This window comes from Branchiostoma floridae, chromosome 2, assembly GCF_000003815.2.
Source record: "Branchiostoma floridae strain S238N-H82 chromosome 2, Bfl_VNyyK, whole genome shotgun sequence".
Taxonomy (NCBI): domain Eukaryota; kingdom Metazoa; phylum Chordata; class Leptocardii; order Amphioxiformes; family Branchiostomatidae; genus Branchiostoma; species Branchiostoma floridae.
Window position 1 is genome coordinate 5,281,592 of NC_049980.1, and position 8,617 is coordinate 5,290,208.

Below are 8,617 nucleotides of genomic sequence, written 5' to 3' on the forward strand. Positions count from 1 at the left end.
GACTCTGCCGTTTCTTTGTCGGCAGCAGGGTCATGCCTCCACGTAATGTAGAGCTCGCAGACTCGTCGTCCGATCGATTTTCGCCTAATGTGAGGGGGTATCACAAATCAAGAATCAAGGTCGGCCGTCGTGCCGGCGAGCTCAAAACTACCATTGGCGTTTACGGCCAAAGTACGACCGAAGTCCTAGCGATACGTAGACAAGCGACGCCACCAGACGGACCTCAAATGGAGTTGAATATATACGCACGTGTGAACACTCATTTTCGTATTTTGTCGAAGAAGGGTTCTCACTACACTTCAAGCAGAGGTTCGACACGTCGAAAACAGCCAAAGCCGCACGTCTGCTTGGAGAGTAAGTTCTCACGACCAACGTTCGAGCTTAAGGCGGGTTAACACGTGCGTATACAAGTCCGTATGAGGTCCGTATGTAATTCTCATCCTCCACCAGGCTCCAAAGTTCGCTGGAAAAAATAGTAGAAATTGGAGGAAAATAAACATATAACATGCCAGAGGATTTAGCAGCTGACGAGGGCTTAACGACAGCAAACATTTCATTCTTCCTTGACGTTTCCGCCTTGCAGGTCGGTCGGAGTGTATTTCAGCGTTTCTACGCCCTGACGTGTGTGGAGAAGACCCCCACGGCCAACTGTGAAGGGGAGTGCCGGGAAAAGCGCTCCCAGTTCGCCGCGTTGGAAATCTACGAAGACGGCAACGAGTTAAAAGTAAGACCCCTTTAGCACCCGGTATCTTTGTTTGTATTGCATACCCGGTAAACCACATGCTCCTATGCAGAGGGGACCAAAGTCGTCCCAAAACTCCTAACAAGAAGAGAGACGACTTTGGTATAGGAGAGTGGTAAAACACCTTATGACATAACACACCAGGTTTATACTGAACAGCACAAGCTATATAGCTATATGTAAGCTATGATTCATTTAATCCACTCACACCGGGAAGGACCCCTACTCTTTTCGATAAGTGTGGTGGGTTCTTTAACGTTCTCGAGGTGTGGGTCTCCTCAAACACTGGGCTTCCATTTAACGTCCTATCCGAGGGACGGCTCTAACCGGAGGTAGGTACTCATTTGTACCTGGGTGAAAGTGCATTTCCTTAGATTTTACCAAGTGTGGGGAGAGGACACATCGCACCACATTTATCGAAAAGACCATGGGTCCTTCCAGGTGTGACTGGATAAAACAAACAACACCCAGGTGAGTCTATATGGGGAAGGAAATGTTCCCGTACAGCCTTCTTACCACTGGTTTCATCTAATTGGTCAGATAGGCCATGTTATTTCAAATATAGGGATGGCTTTCCGCAAATGAAACGCGTGCAGGGGGCGTTCTAAGGCATCCAAACGCATTTCGATCCTTCAAACAGTTCAGTAATATACTGCAGTTTGACATAATCTCGCCAGGCGTCACTTCAACACCGGTGCTCCTTCTTTCAGGTGCGTCCCCGACTAGTGGACGTGACAACTTGCTGCCAACTGGTGATATCTACCTGATCAGGGCCATGGCAATATAGACAAATAGAGTTCCGCGACATCAAACCTTCTTCAAATCCTGTCAACCGTGTCGACTGAAGCATGATTATACCTCGTTTATAGCGGTCCGCTTAACATTAATTAATGAATATGTAGATACGGCAATCTAGATAATTTAGAAGACGAACATCATTTGTAGTAGAATGTAGTTCGTACAAGAAAGAGAGAGCTGAACTCTATAGACTGATAGAACCCATGTTCCCCCACTTCATACAACTAAGTAATATAGACAAAATTATATACCATAGGAATTTAGACAAACCTTTACTTATAAAGCATATCTGTTCCTATATTTTCAATATCACAAAAAAACGAGAAGAAGTCCAATTCACTCAGTAGAATACGATTCTTGAGTATTGTATATCCATTGTATATATTTCATGTATCTCTTGTTGCGATCTGTACTGAACCCAGTGGGTATGTATGTACAATAAAGGTCTTCATTCATTCATTCATTCATTAATCATTCAAATAAAGTCTTTAAATTCTTTTATTTTGATCGTTTTTCCCATTTCCCGGTGACAATTCCCTCATGTTTGAAAGTCCTATCATGGAACGTTAGACATCTATGTAATAAGATGCGCAAAAAACTCTAGCAACTGGATAGATTTTGGAAACAACTTTACATAATTTTCTCGAATATGCACACATTAACATAATTAGTATATTGCTATGTCAGTTCTTAGATTCACTTAAGCTATCTTCATGCCAAATACAAATAAAAGAATCCTCGTCATTCGCCATTGTATGATTTCATCCATCATTTAATTTAGTACTTTTTTGCACTAACCAGTGCAAAAAAGTACTAAATTCAACCTTAAAAGAATTCTAAACCAGACAGTCATGAGGGGCATTTTTGTAAACACTAAAAGAAAACAGAGGATTGTATTGCTTAAACTCCGAGGAATCCTCGCTCTATGAAAGAAACCTCACTGTTTTCTCCAGATACCACCCATATGACCCAACAACTAAAATCCTTCAGCGCGCCACCTAAGCTGTTAAACTGAGCAAGTTTGACCAAGATGGGAAAGCTTAGACCCTACCTGTTCCTTTTAACCCCAAAAGTCTCCAGGTTGGGCCAAAAAGAAGATTTTAAAGGATTTTAAGTCACACCCAAATCGTGTATTCCAATTTTGTGCCTTCTACTGCGCAACTCAACTGTGACCTCAGCCCTTTATTGACTTTTGAGGCCCTCCACTTCTAAGTCCTATAACTCTAACACGACGTGCCGTAGGGCCACCAAATTTTCAGGACATGATGTCGACATAATATTTGACAAGAATTTGACGTTTGACGTTACGCTGACGTAATATGACGTAATTATGATGTCATCAATAATGTTTATTACGACTTGCTTGGCCAATAGCAACATCAATGACGTCAAAATGGTGTCATAAAAGGAAGTCATGCACATCTAAGATACGAGTTGGGCTCCGCCATATTATATCCACCACTTTGAATTCTAAAAAATACTTTTTTTGCAACAAATAATCACAAAGGGCAATGGAAATAGACTAAATTCATTCATTTAGATGGTTTTTGATGAAAAAATACCAGGTAGTTACAAATCTTAAGGGATAATTAGCTTGTTATTCTTGATCTTGCCATACGGTCCGCCATCTTGGATTTTGGGCTGATGACGTCATCAAATTAGCATAATTTATGCATATAGATATGGTAAATAATATAAGATTTTATTTATGTAACTAAATAGCAGTAATATAGCAAATAAATGTGAAAAAAATTGTTAGAACCAAAAATAGTGATTTTTGGCAAAACTGCCTGTCAACAAACGGTTGCCATGGCAACAAAAAAATGGAAAATTTGTCAAACTTCGTTAAATTGTTGCCAACAATATTTTAAAAAAACTCACTAAATTTGGTGGCTCTGGCGTAAGCCGTTCTGGCGTTATAGGACATCAAAGTTGCCGCAGGCCTCAATAGCACACCCCCCCCCCCCCCCGTCTGAATAGGGTTAATATTATAACCAGTCCCATGCATCACATGGACTTAAAACGTGAAAATATGATACGTGTCTCTTTCCCCTACACAAGTAACAGTCCAAACAGCCATCTTGGTATTCCCACGGTCAGGGCTAGTATTCGGGCATAGGGATTGATCAGAATTACCACGTGTTAGGCAGAAGGGCACAGATAGGTTGATTTACTCCATAATCTGTTGCACGACTTCAAGACAAGACGCGTTTCTAGCTGTAAATTTCAAGACGTGCGCGTTTCTATACTCAAGACGTCATTTCAGACTCAAGACACGACGTATCCTTTTCTCTGAGTTACCGACAAAGACATCCCTCCTTGGTATGTACCGGTTTCTTAAAAGTATTACCTCATGCTCTATTTAGTTTAAATTCTGGTGTAGCTGACATACGAGGGGCGTTCAATAGTAATGCCCCTGACCCACTTCTTGTTGTCTGATCTAAATGAAATTTTGCATGTGTAATGATTCATATATCTATGGGTTATGTTGCAAAAAACAGCTCTGAACTGTGGTTTCTGATTTACTGGTGTTTGAACTGAGTCAGGTGTGAAATGGACCAGGTGTGAAATGGAGCCAGTTGAGTGTCGCGCAGTGATCTGGTTTTTGTATTTAAAAGGACGCACACCAAAAGAGACTTTTGATGAAATGAAAGAAACTTATGGTGATGATGCCCCATCATATGACCTTGTAAAACGCTGGCATCCTGAATTCAAACATGGCCGGAAGTCTGTGGAAACAGCTCCCAGACCTGGTCGTCCCTCTTCTGTCATTGATGAGGCATCTGTCGGAGGACCAACCTAGGGTGTTCTACAAAAACGGTGTCCAGAGCTGCATCAAACAATTTAAAAAATGCATACCTCTGGGTGGTTCCTTTGAAGGGAAAGACTAATAACTGTGCCAAGTTTCATTAATCTCCTGCTATGGGAAATGGGTCAGGGGCATTACTTATTGAACGCCCCTCGTAGCATGCCACTGTATTCGTATATCATTGAAAATTTCGATCACCTGTAATCAACAATGGTCAGCAATGGTGATTGTCGCACAAAAAAACGCAATCATTACTAGTAAGGTATCATCTTAAAGGAAAATGTAGGGAAGCTTTCAATTGACCCACTGTCCGTCCCATAAATAGCAACAGACATATCGTGGGAAATTTTGGCACTTTTTTTTTCTCGGGATTAACTCACATTTGGTACGCGACTAACCTAATATTAGTAAGATCATAGCAAATACGATTCCATTGTTAAGAATATAATAACATTTTTATGAAGTCACAACTAGAGGTGCGTATCTAAACTAATATTCAGGGTCAGGTCCAGTTACAGGTCCAGGTCCAGCAGTCTAGGATCAGGTCATTGCATAGTATGTGTGCTAGAATTAAGGACGCGTCTCGGTAGTTAGACTCGCCATAGAAGCTTGGAAAAGTCTAAAATTTGGAGTATACGGAAAACACAACTTTAGAAGTGCGACCCATTTGATGCTACATATCATGAATTATAGATATGACCATTTATGATGATGTATAATTTCTATAACAAAATGTAGTCTAGAAAACTATTCTAAAAGCCCAAAGTACATAAAATATTTTCGGTACATACTGACATACGTTCTCTTTAAGAAACAATCGAGTTCTATTTAGAAACATGGTTGTGAAAATATTGATTTTTCCCTTTTACGTATATAATTTTAGGTTACCTTTTTTTAATAACCTTACAACTCTAAACAGAGACCTGTATACAATATATTCAACTAGGTCTGAGTGTAGCGCAGGGCATTTCCAATGATTTAGTTTAATATTCTATCATTTTAAACCAAAGCTATGGTTTTCTGAAAAGATTTGAAGATTGGACCATCAGTTTTTTACCCTGTTGGCCATGTTTTTAGTAAATCTGCGCATCACTCAAGTTGACAGGTCGTCATTAGCATCACCATGGGAAGTAATCATCTGTTACTTGACTGAAGTTACCTGTAAGTTTTGCAAAATAGCTTTGTCTATTAGAATAATGATGTTAGGTTTTCAGCCTTAAGTGATGTGATCTTTTTTCGGTGTCACATCATTTCAGGACAAAAATCTTTTGCCGTCTTTCTGCAGAATCAATTAATCATTCAAGAGTAAGTCCAGAAACTTGAGGAAGATGCAGTCCGTGAATAAACCGCCAGAGGGCGGCTGGGGTTGGATAGTGGTGTTCAGTACGTTCCTGTTACACGTCGTCGCTATAGGATTGGTAAAGTCCCTTGGTGTGTTCTTCGTGGAGTTCCGAGAGGTGTTTCAAGAAAGTGCGGGAAAGACGTCCCTCATCACCTCTGTCTTCGCAGCTACTGTAAACCTGTGTTGTGAGTATATAAGTACTATAACAAGTACCGTTGGCTAGGGTCCCTTATGCCGGTTCGGAACCGGGACAAAACTCCCTTCCATGGCAAACTACCCTCCTCGGCAAACTCCCTTCCCGGCATAAGAGAACCTGACCAACGTTAAAAATCGCGTTGGTTATATTATGGTTGGTTAAAGGTTATATTTTGGGTAGCGTTTGTGTGTTTGTGGGTTGGGGGGGAGGGGGGGTTGCAGAAAACCACCATAACTCAAGGACGCCTGCATGGGTTGTATTGATATTTGGTATGTGGGTAGGTCTTGATGCGACCTAGAAACAATTACATTTGGGGCCTCCTCACGGCTTGTTATGGTACTGCAGCGGAACAGTAAGTGGTATAGGGTTGGGCCCCCTAGCGCCTTGTTTCAGAACTGCAGGGCAGGTTTAGTGTCAGATTCGGAAAGGGAGTAATTCAAAAAGGGGTTAACGGATTGTTATGATTTTTGGTATGTAGATAACTTTAGTGATGCTTCATATAATGACATATTGATTATGCAAATCGGTATCTAATTTGCATAATTAATTAGTAAATCGTGTAAACACGCTCAGTGCCACCATAGGACCATTGCAACATATGTAACATTTGCTACTGAGAAGGAGAAGAATATTGAGAGATATATATTATCCAAAATGAATTACTAATTTGCATTATTAATGCGAAAATGCTATAATGTCATTGTGGTAAATGACGGGAAGTTCTCATTTGCAGCATTTGGAAGTTATGTACAGGTGAACATCGATGAACATTAATTATGCAAATTAGATCATTTGCATAAATTATCAGAAAATGCGATAAAAGCCCTCTTTCTTAACATAGATGTGTTTGTCTTTTGTCTGCTGGAGGAGACGATCAACTTATATAATGTAAGGAAATGAGAACCTTATCTGCATAATTAATGACAAACAATTAATACAGCAGTTGTAAAGGTTAGGAAAATTTGGCGAAGGTATGTGGTCCTGGAACTCTAGTTTTCTTGTATCTTGAAGGGCGCGTTCCATATGAAACTGCAGGAAATATCTTGATGCCGCACTGCTAGTGTATACGTACGACCGCACCACTCTAAACTCAGGATTTTGTAACTCCATCTCAGTGCTTGAATCACAAAAATAAGCTGATGATTCGCATAATGAGGACATGATCGGACATACGCAAGCTGTGATCCACTTCAGCAAAACTCTTTTGACAAAGAAAGGAATTTTATACTGCAGGCAGGGCATTTACTTGTTCTTATACAGTTCATACCTGTGGAGGATACTCACTTCCCCCGGCTTTCTACTCTTGAACGTTTTCAGCTCCCATCGCCAGTGCCCTGAGCAACTTGACGAGTTGCCGTACCGTCGTCATGGCAGGGGGCGTCATTTCTGCCGTGGGACTCGGCGTCAGCTACTTCGCACAAAACATCGTACACCTGATCATCACCATTGGACTGATAACAGGTCTGTATATGATATATAATGATAATAATAATAATAATAATGATAATATGGCCACAAAGTGCGCGTACATTGTAGCATGCACAACTACATACGGAGGGGCATATCCACGACGAAATGGACCGATGAGTATGATCTTGACTGTACAAGGCTATTTGAAATATGGAAAGTTAAAGGGGCATTCCACTCCACACGGGAGGGTTATTTTCCGATAGATATCAATTTTAGGGAGTGATAACTGCGTACTACTTCACATTATACGATAAAGTACCCAGTTGCTCCACATGCCTCAAAAGCATTCAATGTTCTACTAAACTCCCCAAGTACCCTCTAATTGAATTAATCCTATGGCTGAATACAATGCAAAACTTTTAGGTAAGGTTACAAAACTAATTTCAGGTTCGCTAAGAAATCTCGTCTTGTTCTTGTATTCTTTGCTATCTTATGAGCAATTTGCCTTCTCGGTGTGCTTAGCGTACCTCATTTATTCCGAAAATATGTACGATAAACAAAGTGTCTATGCGTATAGGGAATGCAGGGAATGCATGGGTAGGGTCTGCATGGGTTTAGTGAGTGTCATTATTGTTTTATAAAACACACATCACGTAATTCATCCCAAGGTGAATTCCACAAAATTCGGCTGATTATGTATTCATTGACACATTATCTATTCGAAAACAATACTCCCTTCTGGAGTGGAATGCCCCTTTAACAAAGGAGTTCCACATTTCTAAGGTTTGTTATTCCCCGACCGGCTAACACCTCTATCACATTATTTGACCTATTTTGCCAATATCTACTATTTGTAATTGAAGGAATCTGGTAAAGGGTTACAATTTGATGGTATGGCTCGGGCAAATTCCAAACTTAACCACCACAGTGCTTAACCAAATTGGCAGCTAAAGAGATCTATAACCAGATGTTCATTGTACGTCGATTAAAATTAGATACCATCCAAGTAATAAGATATGCCAAAAAATCAGTTACTCAAGCAACTGGATATGATTTTGGAAATGGTCAGACGTGACACTAACTATGAATGAAGACAATTTTAGATGTCCAGGAGGAGACATTGTTTCTATTAGAATCCTAATTGTCTTCAGCTTAACTTTGTCTTACGATGTCTCCTATTGGACATCTAAAACTGTCTTCATTCATAGTTAGGGTATAAAAGACCGATTTCTTACAGATTACTTAAGTGTCACTGACGAAAGATAGTGGTTACTATCTGAAACGTCTGACCGCTTCCAAAATCATATCCAGTTGCTTGAG